The 13940-nt window shown below is 41.9% G+C and overlaps 1 long non-coding RNA gene across 1 annotated transcript; it reads left to right on the top strand.

Moving 5' to 3' along the window:
* The first annotated feature begins 12629 nt into the window (after positions 1-12629).
* LOC118564478 lies at positions 12630-13671 on the top strand. Its single transcript, XR_004931875.1, has 4 exons — positions 12630-12655; positions 12851-12924; positions 13449-13502; positions 13597-13671. It is a non-coding gene; the product is annotated as an uncharacterized LOC118564478 (long non-coding RNA).
* The last annotated feature ends 269 nt before the right edge of the window (positions 13672-13940 follow it).

Below are 13940 nucleotides of genomic sequence, written 5' to 3'. Positions count from 1 at the left end.
TGACAAGCCTTTGGTCGATCAAATTAAAATCAGAGCCAAAATCGACTAAGGCGGAGACACTGAGACTGTTCCGGGCCAAAACTAAGGTTGCCGGGAGGAAAAAACGAGACAGAACGGGTTCACAAGAAGACTTGGGGAATGAAACTCTAATTCGATCCGCCGTCTTCCCCATTACAGGCGACGGACCTGATCTTTTGGTCGCACCAAATGACAAAATGTTCCACAGCTCCACAATAAAGACACTGATTAGCTGCGAAACGTTGTTGACGTTCTTCCTGGGTGAGGTGTACCTGACCAATCTGCATCGGCTCGGGGGGTGACGGTGGTGCTACAGTGGGTCGAGATGGATTTTACCTCTGTGCAGGTGGAACTGTTGGCTGTACGGGTCTCTCTGACCGCCCCCAGCCTCGGCTGCGCAAGCCAGCGTCCAATCAGACAGCGAGGGCAACTAAACCCTCAAAGGTGTCTGGCTCCTCAATTCGGGCTAATTCGTCCTTTAAGGTCTCATCGAGAGCTTGAAAAAAGACAGCCTTTAACGGCCGAGCTTCCCAGCCGGCGGCGGCAGCATAAGTGCGGAACTTAACCGCAAAGTCAGAAACGTGGTGTCTGCGTTGCCTCAGCGCCAGTAACTGGCGGGACTGCTGCCCAGGATCTAATTCGGCAGAAAATACAGTCTTGAATTCATTGACGAATTCTTCAAAAGTACAGCCAAAAGATCGGCAGTCGGGGAAGCAAGCCTCAGCCCATCGAAGAGCTCTGCTGGTTAATAACCGTTAAACAAAAGAAATCTTGGCATGATCAGCGGCAAAGGAGCGAGGAGAAAGATTAAACACCAGGGTACACTGAAAAAGAAATCCACCACAATCGCCACTGTCTCTGGAGAATTTCTCAGGGCTTGGAGACGAGCCTTCTGAGACAGGGGAGGACTGATCTGTGGAATCAGCTGACAGGTTGCTAGGAGGCGGAGCGCTGGATGAAACTGGAAGCTGGCTGACTGGACGCGGCGGTTAACGCGGCAGTGAGTTGGCTAAGCTGAGCTGTCAAAAACTGCAGTTGTTCTTGCGCCGTATTAACCGCTACGCCGAGAGCCTGTAACTGTTCCTGTTGGGCAGCTAGCTGCCAACCGAAAGTGTCTGCTGGGTCAGACACTTTACCGCTTGGTAGGGAGGACCTATCCGGGGAGGAGGAGTGGAAGAAGGAGTTCTGTGACTGAATACTCTCTGATGGAGGGAGATGGTTGAGCAACAGGTTAGCTGGCAGACGGAACACAGGCGGGGAACCCGAGCAGCACCACAGCAGCTGGAAGAACCAGGGTGAATACGGGAAGGGGAATCTCTTGTCCGGCTTGGTAACATCAAATGGGCTTGAGGGGAATGCCAGAGCAAAATCTGAGCAGCAGGGCTTCAGGAACAGGTCTTCAGTGCATGGAGACAACACGGGTGAGTAAATCCAGAACACGACGAACTGAAGAAGACAGGAGACAGAGTTAGAGCCAAAATTCAGGAACCTCAAAAACTCACAGGGACGAAGATCAGTTGACATGGCTATGACCTAGGCATACCACAGTCTTCCAGCTGACTGAGCACTCCTTTTAAGCTCGAGTAGAGCAGCCCGTCAACCGCAGCCACCTGTGGAGCAGAGTTAGTGGAGAAAGAAACACTGAAAAACTACCACTATGTGTCAGGATTCTGCCAGCTGACCAGCCATGCACAGCTACAATTGCAGGGGACATCATTGTATGACGACTAATCTATGCTCAATTACACTCTCTGGTGTCTAAATAAGGGAAGTTTAAACTGTAGGAATAGTATTGTCATAATAGGGGAGGCGAGGACCTAGGCTGCAACGAGGCCGAGACAGGCATATGGAGGTTAAACAAAGTAAATTTAATGAAAACAGGAGACTTACAAGTTTCTCAGGAGCAAAGGAGACTGAAGCACACAGGGGAGCAGAAGGCAGAACTCAGAATGACCCGACAACGGGGAAACAAACTGAGGCAACTTAAATACACAATGGGGATAAACGCAGGTGAGTCCAATCAACAGAAAACAAGAACACAACTCCAAGGACCCTGACAAGTATGACAAAGTCTTTTGTAGTTTTGAAACTGTAGATGCTTATGAAACCTTGATACATCTTACTCCATACGCCAATCTGTAATCTAGAAAGCATAGTCGATAGAAAATCACTGAAACACTTCTATTATCTCTTAGTTTGTTTCTTAAAGGTATACTATGCAACCGGGGTTGATTTTCCAGCGAGGCTCCCCCCAGAGGGTGAAAGTAAAAATGCACTGTCGTAAAGATGCTCAGCTGTTCTGGTTCCTCCGTCAAGCCAGGCGCGGTTGTTTTGAGCTTAGCAGACAGGCGAACGCAACGAAAAGTGGAAAAAACGGCAGTACAAACAATGACTAACACAGTAAAAGTATGAACATCAAGCTTCCCACAGCGCTATCTTGGCGAGGCGGCGGCCCCCTGCCGCCTCGTCCGTTTTATTATTATTATTATTATTATTATTTTTTATTTTTTTATGTTGGCGAGACGCTACCGCCACCGCCTCGCCAAGCCGCGGCCGCCGCCTCGCCACAGCTGCCGCGGTAGCGTCTCGCCAACATAAAAAAATAAAAAATAAAATAAATATATACATATAATAATATAATAATAATAATAATAATAAAACTCGATATGCTTGCATGTTGTTGCTTTCGCGTGTGCATATAGTGAATGGCAGGGCAAAAACACATGGAGTTCTCGCCGTAAAGCGAGACTTCTGTGTGTGCGGGCCGTGAGCTCTTGCAATTGCAAGTGCGGTATTTCCCCCACAGACCACCAGGGCGGCCGAGAAAACCTTTGTTCGACCTGAAATGACTCATTTAATCATCCAAAACAGTATGGAACACATTAATTAACTGAAAAATGTTGCATAGTATGCCTTTAATGGAAATCACACAGAGACCTACCAAAGGATATTCAGACAATGAAGAATGGGTATGATTTTAAAACAAAGATGTTTCATTTATATTAAAAAAGGGCATGTTAAAATTATTTATACCGCTTTCAAGGCTTTGGTAATAAGTATTAGATATCTTTTTTTATCACAAAGGTATGGGAGGAAGGTGGCACATTTATGTGATTCTCTGCAGCATTAAGGAGTGGGAACACTTAATAAACAAAGACAAGAATCAGTGGAGTGTCAAAAATAATATAATGAGACGACATAACACATTATTGGTTGATATCATAGTGCGATATTGTTTAAGATTTTAAACAAGATGCTGCCACTGACAGCAGCCTGTCTTTCCCTTTCTTGTGTTTTTGTGTTTACTCTTCTGTTCTCCACCATGTAGCAATCAAACAAACGGTTCTCTGGGCTTTTTCCCCAATTTCCAGTTACCCAAGCGTCACTGAAATCTTGGTTTGAGCAGTGGCATTCATCCATATTAGAGTTGGACAAACCTTGAGTGGTAAAGCTTGAATAGTTTACTTACATGAGTAAAATAGTGACAGATCTGTCCTTAATATTGCATCAGACAATATAGCAACAACATCTCATTGGTGATAAGGAGCCAACATTTAAATACCCAGACCTGATACCAGTGACTGCAGAATCTGTGCAGGTAGGCTACGTTTATTTGGCTTTTTCTGAGTGGAAAGAAAACATCATTATACAATCCATGAGTGGTGTTTATGTGTGTATGTGAGCTTCAATGTTGCATTGTCAACTTATTATTAGCGACTTTGGGCTTGTTTTTCTCTAAAGTCACTTGCAACCTTCATGAGTTGGCTGTTGCGGTTTCTTGGTTCTATTTTTGAATGTGAGGTCACCTTTTTGGGCTTGGCATTTATATGACAAATCTCCTTTTTATGTTTATTGTGTTGCACAACCAGAGCTATTTAACAAGGGGCCCGTTCTTCGTACGTTGCTTAAAACATCCAAGATCAAATGAGACATCCAAGATGATTTCATCCGGCTAATCATGATCCGGCTAACTGGGTTCTTCCATCACACCTGTTGTTTATGATTAGTATGGCTGAATTGAGTTATCTGAGACAACTGCGCGTTCATGCGTTGCTTTAAAAGGGGAAATGTGTCGATAGTAGAAACAATGATCAGCAACGCTGCTATTGGCTGTTCAGCATGGCCAAAGAACGCCCACAGTTTTTCTCCCAGCAGAACACGAGCTTTTAATGGAGGTTATGCTGAATTTGAGTCATTAATTAAAACGACAGGGAACACCTCAAAATCTGCTAAAGCCAGGAGAGAGGGCTGGCAAAAAGCAGCAGACAAATTAATGCGTAAATACTGTCCATGGTAGATGTTTCTATCACTTTCTACAGTATGAATTTTGGCATTTTAATAATTTCATATTTACTTTGTTCTTTTATATCAGAGCCTCCACGGGACCCACTAGAACATGGGGACAAGAAAAAGTGAAATACAAGAATATTCTACAAAATGGTAGCCTTTAATTATTATACTTTATTTTAAAAAGCCACTTGTTATGGCTACAGATCCAATATTGGTGTCATTCCTTAGACACTGGAAGTAAAGGACGCGTGCAAAACGTGAATTTTAACTAAAAATTCTTTATCTATAAAAAAAAGGAAGTTTTTCCTTTTCCAAGTCATCCACAGTTTACATGGTCAAAAACGGTATTGCTCCGTGTCTAGATAATCCATCCATAGTTTTTTCTAATACAATATACGGCTCGACAGGAAGCAAGCCTTTCAAAGTAAACTAAACTTCACAATAAAATACCCTGAACAAATCTTCTTACTGAATATGATAAAAATAAAAAGCAAACCATCATACAAATAGCCTAAATATTTTCTATCTATGGCTCTAACACCACTTTTTCCTCTTTAAAAGCCACTGCTAATTGATGTGCTTGTCTGTTTTTGTCTGCCACAAAGAAAAATCTCTCTACAATTACACTGTAGCGCTGCGCTACAGGATCCTGTCTATTCCCTTCATTGGCTTCCTGTTAAATCAAGAATATAATTTAAAATTCTCCTTCTAACGTATAAAGCCCTTAATAATCAAGCTCCATCATATATCAGAGCTCTGATTACCCCGTATGTTCCTAACAGAGCACTTCGCTCTCAGACTGCAGGTCTGCTGGTGGTTCCTAGAGTCTCTAAAAGTAGAATGGGAGGCAGATCCTTTAGCTATCAGGCTCCTCTCCTGTGGAAACAACTCCCAGTTTTGGTCCGTGAGGCAGACACCCCGTCTACTTTTAAGATTAATCTTAAAACTTTCCTTTTTGACAAAGCTTATAGTAAGAGTGGCTCATGTTACCCTGAGCTATCTCTATAGTTATGCTGCTATAGGCTTAGGCTGCTGGAGGACATCAGGGTCTAATTTTCTCACTCTACTGATTTCTACTGTTCTTCAGTCTACTGTTCTCCAGTTTTGCATTGTATTACATTGAAATGACTGTCGTCATTTCAGCTTTTAACTTTTTGCTCTCTCTCTTTTTCTTCATAGTAGGTACACCTGGTCTGGCGCTCTGTTAACTGTGACATCATCCAGAGAAGACGGCTCACCCGCTACTACCATCTAATGTAGAACAGATTACTAGATCAATGTGTGCTTCTGTGCTTTTTTGTTTCTCTTGTTGTGTCTCTGCTCTGTCTTCTGTAACCCCAGTCGGTCGAGGCAGATGACCGTTCATACTGAGCCCGGTTCTGCTGGAGGTTTTCCTTCCCGTTAATGGGGAGTTTTTCTTCCCACTGTCGCTTCATGCTTGCTCAGTATGAGGGATTGCAGCAAAGCCATGGACAATGCAGATGACTCTTCCTGTGGCTCTATGCTTCCCCAGGAGTGAATGCTGCTTGTCGGGACTTTGATGCAATCAACTGGTTCCCTTATATAGGACATTTTTGACCAATCTGTATAATCTGATTGATTTGACTTTGTAAAATGTCTCGAGATGACATGTTTCATGATTTGGCGCTATATAAATAAAATTGAATTGAATTGAATTGCGCAGTACGCGATTAATTCGAAAAGCTCTGCACCTTCCGCAACAGTTTGCTGTCGTAAAAATGGACAAGACATGGCTATGACAGACTTCCCTATCTCCTCCGCTTATACAGCTGCGATCTAATCCTGTTTACATGAAATAAGACAGCAGGTTTAAGCTTGCGCACATGTTGCTATGACAGCAAGTCCAGGATGAGTTTCGAAAAACCAAACGATCCAAGATCATGTCAAATAGTCAACAATAAAATCCAGCTAACTAAGTTAGCGACGTACGAAGAACGGGCCCCTGGTGTCATGATTTAGGTTTTTGTTTGTTTATTTTGAACTTTTCTGGACTTTTCTTGGATCAGCCATCCAATCAGCTCAGCCTCCCTCCACCCACCACTTTGCTCTAGATCAGCTCCACCTGTTGCCACTAATTACAGCCATATCGGCTGACTTGTTCACCTGTCTACATACACCTGCCTCAGTCAACTCATCCCAGCCAGAACATCTCATCTTGTCTTGTCTAGTGTGATGTGTCCTGCCTCTACCAGTTCATGTGTGCTCAGCCAGCTGGACTCTTCTGATAAAAGTATGGTGTCACATTTATGTCAAAATCCCCGCGAGCAAAATAAACATACTTGCATGTATGTTAAACTACCTCTGTGCATGTTGTATCTAGTGCGAAATACGGAGGGGTTCGGGGGCTCAACCCCCCCGATTAACCCATAAGACCCCCTGAAAGCCTCAAAAGCAAAATTTAAAGGAGGTCTTAAATTGTGTCAAAAAAATTAAAAATGAAATATTTTTTGTCACTAATGGTCACTAAAAAATTTTTAAGCTCAACATGTCCTGTATTTAAAATTCAAAACATTTATTCACAAATATCAGAATTAGAATCAGACATACTTTAATGATCCCAGGGGGAAATATGTTCTGTTTTTTGCCAAGTGGAGCCAGCCAATCCTATTTGCGGATGCAAATTAGCCATGTGCATGCCAAACAGAAGAAAGACGTAACGTTGACAACAATTAATACTAAAAATATTTCAATTTTAGTATTAGGAACTGATCTTATCTGTTGTGCCTATGCACTTTATCAGTTTCACTGTTGGTGAATGAGAAAATCCTCTCGAGTCCTTGTATGTCTGGTGAATGTGAAGAATTGACATTAAAGCTAACTTTGACTTTGACATTGTAATGTTATAGGCCTACTGCATATTGAGAAAATTTACATTGGTATTGCGCAACAATCGGGAGATGGGGACCCCACCAAATATTGACAGGTATTTTGCACACTGCGTACCGCGCACGTGACGTCACCGACTCAAGAGCAACGCCCCTTTTGCCGCTTAGGTAGGGCATACAGGTAGAGAACGCCCGTAGCAACCAGCTATTACATGCGCAACAGAAACAGCGATATGACCGACTTTGCAGCCGTTAAACTTTCCCAAGACGATGTCCCAGGCGCACGGTTTACTGGTCGCACTGTCGAAGAACACACCAACCTTCAGCTCAAACGATGGCTTGAGTGTCGAGGGCTTAAAAAGACTGGAAAACTGGCCGAGTTGATGAACGGTAAGCTTTGTTGTTTTTTTTCCTGCACGGCGGTCATGGCGTCGTCGGCCGTTTTTATGTTTGTAATCACCGTCCAGGAATCGGTATATGTTTAATGTTTGTCTTATTTGAAATGTTTTTGAGTAAGCTATCCTGGTAGCAGGGTATCAAGTTAGCGCCTGCTACCATGATAGCCTATATGCTATCATGGTAGCAGGCGCTACTTTATTAACATGTCGGCCACTAAAATACTCCTACCTGTTCACTACTTGATGTCGCTGGAATAGGGGGTTTTCAGGTGACGTCACGCTCACGTGACTACTCAGCGCGTCCGCCATATTGGGTGGCAGTCGTTTCGCACCGTTGACCCTGCATTGTATGACACCTTAGGCAGTATTGGAAGTGAACAATGGGGAAAACGTGTTTAATGGTTGGTTGCACGGCCCGTGGAGGTGGAGAACAACGCTCTTTCTATCGCCTACCAGCCGTAATCGTGAATCAGTGTGAAAAAACAAAACAGCTCTCTGAACAACGCCGTCACCTATGGCTGGCACGGATATCCAGGTCCGATTTGGACGGTGTTAAGCTGGAATACGCCAGAGTCTGTGGTGCTCACTTTGTCACAGGTAATTAACTGTTAAGCATTTAAAACATGTAAGAATAATATATTAATAATAGGGCTTGGGCGTCATGTTGACTGCCTCCGCCGCCGCTACTCAGACTACTGCCTATGACTACCGCGTACTGTACTCCCTCTCAGCCGTGTTTTAATTTGATTATTTCACCTTAACTTGATTTCAACCATGGTAAACCGTTGCTGTGTTGTGGGCTGTAACAGCGCAACACATGATCGGCATGGGAAAAACATAGAAAATGGGTTAACTTTCCACCGCTTTCCTGCCTGGAGGCGCAACCACAGAGACCAAGTGTCAGAGATAAAAAGAGTCGTCGGCTCGCTTGGATCGCGGCTGTAAGACGACCGATCATAACTTTCCACAGTATCCCGATGTCAATGAGAGTGTGTTCTAAACCTTTGAAACACATAGCAGCTAGTTAAAAGCACATTACATGCGTGAGTGGTTGTTAGCGCTAATGGTTAGCAGCTACTAAACTAGCATGTGCCAGAGCCCGTCTGAGCACAGCTTACCTTTGTGTGAATCACTGTGTTCCCACTGTTTGCTGGCTTTATGATCTGGCGCTCCTGAACCCATCCATTCGTAAACTGCACATGAGACTCCAAGGACTTGTAGCTTCAGAACTGTTCTGAAGTATAGGCGCTCACACCACAAACAAGGTAGCCGAAGACGTCTGATATGCAAAGTGACGTCCGCGCTACTTCCGGGTTACGCCGGTAGGCAAAAGCTTACCGGCGTAAAAACGGTAAATACAACTTAATTTTGCACTGGTCATTGTCGGGCCTGCAGCCAAGCGCCTTCGCGCACCGCCGGCCGCCGGCCGTCAGCCACCGCAGAAGCTGTCACGCATTTGCGTCGGATTGTTTACATTTTTACCATCTTATTAAAACTCACCCATCCACGTATGATGGCGATTTCCTTGATGTACATAACCAGATGTGAACTGGTTATGAGCCTCTAGATCCTTGTAAGCTCTCATTTTCTCAAGACTGTGCAGAGAGTTTTCACCGAACACCAGGTAATGCACTATGTCGCCGTGCTCTACATTTGGCCAATCATCTGGATTACGGCTAAACACGGCACCGTGGAGGGCATAGGGGTCCATATGGTCGATCACGGAACATTTCCTCAGATATACGTCCTTATCTGGTGGCTCTAGCGTGCTGGCGTACTTATCCATTCGCGATATGATATGATAATATGCCACCCAAGATGGCGGACCGGAAGCTGGCCAGTGACGTCACTGAAAACCCCCTATTGGGTCAGGATGTTCTTCGGTTGTGCCCTTTCCTCCGACAAAATGCTTGCTACATATGTACGTGAATTTGGTAACTTTTTCCGGGTTGAACTGTTGTGTAGGCCGACCGCACCGGTGTACCCAGCGCTCACATTTCTCCTTGGCAGTCTTGAAGAAAACATCCTTCATATGCAGCCGATCAGCGTACCTCGAGTCGCTGTTGCCCGTTCCATAGCAACAATGTTTAAAAACCATGGTTTTAGATTTGGAAAAAGCAGTCATTTACCGAGTAAAACCTAGGCTAACGCACGTCTCTTTTACAGCAAAACAGCGGCGGACACAGCAAGCTTGCCCTACTGCGTACCACATGATGTGACGTCATTGTGACGTTACGTTTCTAAAAATAGCTCGCTCGCGGTACGCCATTTGACAAGTTGGATAACTTTTTTATTATTATTCAATTCTACCAACGTTTGACATTGAGAAGTTCTGTAGGAATTTCTTTTTCTGCATTTTGTTTGCATTTTGATAAACATCATCTGATGAAATGATCAGCATAGTAGTGATAGTAGATTTTCATTTTTTAGTCATTTCCATCAAGGCAATAGAAATGTTAAAGTTGTAAATATTTATCTCCTTTGACTTCTGAGAATAAAAAAATCTTCAGTTTGAATTAATCTTAGGGTGTGTGTGTGTGTTTTCCACTATATTTGTTTGTCTAGGTCTTTCCTTGGGTTATTTAAAGAGAAGCAGAGTTCCTGGGCTCTGCTATCTAAGAAAAGGTTTGCCCCCAAAAGAACTGCTGTGTCATTTTTCCTGCTTAAAACCGCCTCTGAGAGAACTCCAAAACCATCAGAGGAGATGACCCTCCTACAGGTTGGGCTAGGACGAAGGACAGTTGACATTGCAGAGGATGCCGGTCATGAGGTATGTGATTAGGCAAAATTATGACAGTTGTTTTTAAATGGGTTTATAATGAGTTGAGTAGGATCACATTTCCGAGTGGCCTGGGGCACAAAATAATCCTATCCCGATTGTTCAGGCGTTGTAAAAAATCATATACAGGCTGCATAGGTAAATATTTGTATTCAGCTCACCTCAGCTGTCAGTTTGAATGTATCGTTATGCTAAATTTGTATTTCCTTTTTTTATCATCGGTTGTCATTACTGTGATTAAGTCCAGAAATTATCATTATAAAGTGTTGTCCATATCACTCATCACATTTACTTCACATGTCAGATAAAGTCAAGTCTACACTTATTATCTCAAACTTATTCATATATTTTAAAAAAATCACAATAACCCCTTTCCACTGCCGCTCCAAAGTCCCAGGCTTCTCAAATCACATTTGCTTTTGCATATAGTTTTTAACCGACTAATTAACATAACCCATGCTTTCCTTTCACAGGCCTTTGGTCCCTCCTGCAACCCAGTACTTTGCTCAGCTTAGTCAGGCTTTTGGAGTGAAGTAAGAAACTGTCTGCCAATGTGAGCCGCGGCTACCGTCCAAACACGTCAAAGCATTTTTTTAATATATATTTTTTTGTAAATCAAGCGACATGCCAACAAGAAAAACAATCAGAAGCCCCAGGCTTTTGTTTGCCTGAGTGATACAAAACCTGGGGCTCTAAAGCCTGGTGCTTTCAATGCTTACTTGTGACAATTTTTTTTATCAAAATAAGCTGAATAAAAAAATTTGTGAAATAAGGCTTTACTTTAGAATAATGGTTTAAAAGAATTAACGAAAGCCAGAACTGTCTATGACAAATTACAGTACTTTGCTTATGAGCAGTGGGCCAAAATACTGCACCTGCAAACAGTTGTGGAAGTCTGAGGTAACGAAAACACCAGATTTCAGCAATCTTCTGACAAGGGCTGTTGAAAAAAATTTGTTCGCATAGCGTCATGGCTGTTCGCTTATGCATTTTAGTCGCACATTTCTAAACCTAAATATTTACATAAATAAACAAAGTTCGTATTAAATTTGCATTAATACTTGTCAATTTCTACGTGTTTGAGTTGTAGAATGTTTTTCCCCTAATTTGGAGGAAGAGGAAGGGTATGAAAAATTGAGGATGATTGAGGCTTTCTAATTGTTGTGATCAATTGTTATGTGCATTTAAGTGCACCATCAGGTGTTCATCTGCTTGTATTAGATTAAGATCATGTTTATGTGATGATGTTGCTTATTGGGTTCAGAAAAAAACTTTGTCTGCGCTTTGATATTTTTCATTAACTGTTATATACAGATTACAGATGTTCTTTGTGTGGCATATCCGAAGATGGCTACATTGGAGGGGGCCTGGATGCTTTACAAGGCCATCGGTTAGGATTGTTTGATTATATTATCCAAATATAATGTATTGGTTTGTTTTGGATTACTAACTTAGATTTAAGTGTTTTCTTTTTTTGTTCACATGCAAGGAGTATGTGCCACTGCAGCTCCTTAGCATCCATGTGAAAACATGAGTTTCAAAGATCAGTGGTGAGGTATGTGTTTCCAGTGGAATAAAAAACAATGTGTACTGTTTTACTTCACCACTGTATCCCCTTTTTTAAAATTATCATTATGGCTGCATCCACTCTAAAAAAATGTTTCTTATAATTTCCTAATTCTGTGTTTTACTTGTGTAGACTGAACGTGATGATGATGGTGATGAGGTAATCTATCAAGGCTAATCTTGCTTACTAAGAAACAACATGCAATACATAATATGACGATTGTAGTGTTGCCAATTAATGTGAATGTAGAAAAAATGTTTTTTAAAGGCATTTGCTGATGTTCTGGCATCAATAGAGAATGAGGTGAGCAAATCGCTGTGACCTAGTGGTGTAACATGTTAAAAATTTTAACTCCTTCCAAGCTCCCTTTAATCTAACATCATACAGAGTTCTGTTGTGGATTTGATAAGAATTAAATTGATCTTCTTTTATGTGGAAAGTGAGGGTGAGGGGGGGAGGTGCCCCTAATCCCAACTACATTTCTTCTGTTGTAATAAATTAAGTTGGGAGTAAGTGTGCAGGCTTTTTTTTACCTCAACATCTCCACAGTGGTAGACTTGGACCTGTTGATATACAGTGATGAACATTCTTTGGTGTATCACAAATAACATATCTCGTTTTAATTTTTATTGCCTTATCACCATTACCACATATCTATTTTTTTATGTTTTTCTATGGTTAAAAATAACCAATTATTAAATTTAAATGTATACAGGCATCTCCTAGAGTCCTGCCATTCAATGATTTGGAGAGAAAGGTGAGTCAAGTAGAGCATTTCATTGCTTGGGTATTTTGTTATTCTTAATTTAGCTAAAGGGTTTTCTGCTTAAAATATACTCTTTTCATTCCTTTCATAACTTATACTCTGAATACTGTTACATCAGACCTTGCCACAAAATCGACATCTTTTTGTTTTTGAATTGTTATTTCCTGCAGTTATTTCCAATGATAGGTTTCTTGCCCATTGTGCAGTGAACTCTTTACGGAAGATGACATCTGTACACATGCAAGTGTCTGTGGAGAAGGGTATATTAAAATTACTTTTAATATTTGCTTAACCTGGCAAAAGCCTGATTGATAACGTGCACCACTCATCTAGTGCACATGTTATCCGTCTGGGAAGGCTCCACTAGAAAATCTTTGGGGAGAGGAGGGGCTTTCACCAGAAAACTTCAAACTAACTGGACAAAGCGTCAGCTTGTTTTTGCCTGCCATAGTATGTTTGTAGCTGAGAATCAAGCCGCTATATCTAGACCTTATTTAACCCAAGGATAATAAAATTAAACCAGTGTACAAGTAGGGTACAAATAGACAAAAGCACTGCCGAAATGAGCATTTTTTATTTTACTTTGCACAACCCTGAAAATCTCTGTACTCTCGTGTGTAGTGAGTATCTAGCAAACTTAAGACAAACTCAATAGCAACATTTATGCGTACGTCCACCAGTGCTGCCAGGTTTGAGCTGCTTTGGTCCCCAAATGCTCATAAGTTTAAAGTGGATTCAAATAATCTTTTAATGAAAATGAAATATTTCTTTTTCATATTTACAGCATGCCAAATGAGGAATATATTTCCACAAGGCACACCACTAAGCACTTCAGCAGGTATGCTAATACAAACTACAGTCCAGCTTAAATGTAAATTTATGATCAATTTTGTAGAATGTAACTTTTTCTTCTTCTCTACATGCCTGTGTAGCTTATCAGCTGTTCTGCAGGCTTTACAAGACAAAATTGACACTATACAGACCTTCATCATTAATGTGACACGTAAGGATCTGTTCAAAGGGGACTCAAACAATGGGCTAGACAGAAGCAAGCCTCTCCAAGAAATGTCATCTCTGTCTCCTTTATCGGAGAACATGGTATCGACCAAGGAGCGCTTCGTAAAGAGTTCTTTACAGGCATGTTCTCTCCATAGGACTGTCAAAATGAATACATTACGCCAGGAGTATAATTAGCTGTAACAAAATGCCTGCTAAGCAAGGAATGTTGTGCAACACGCTTATTATCAATAAGCACAGCATGGAACCTCTAGCTTCG

The sequence above is a fragment of the Fundulus heteroclitus genome, chromosome 11 (genome assembly GCF_011125445.2).
Source record: "Fundulus heteroclitus isolate FHET01 chromosome 11, MU-UCD_Fhet_4.1, whole genome shotgun sequence".
Taxonomy (NCBI): Eukaryota; Metazoa; Chordata; class Actinopteri; order Cyprinodontiformes; family Fundulidae; genus Fundulus; species Fundulus heteroclitus.
The sequence above is the reverse complement of the archived record's forward strand: the minus strand, read 5'-3'. Positions and strand labels throughout refer to the sequence as shown.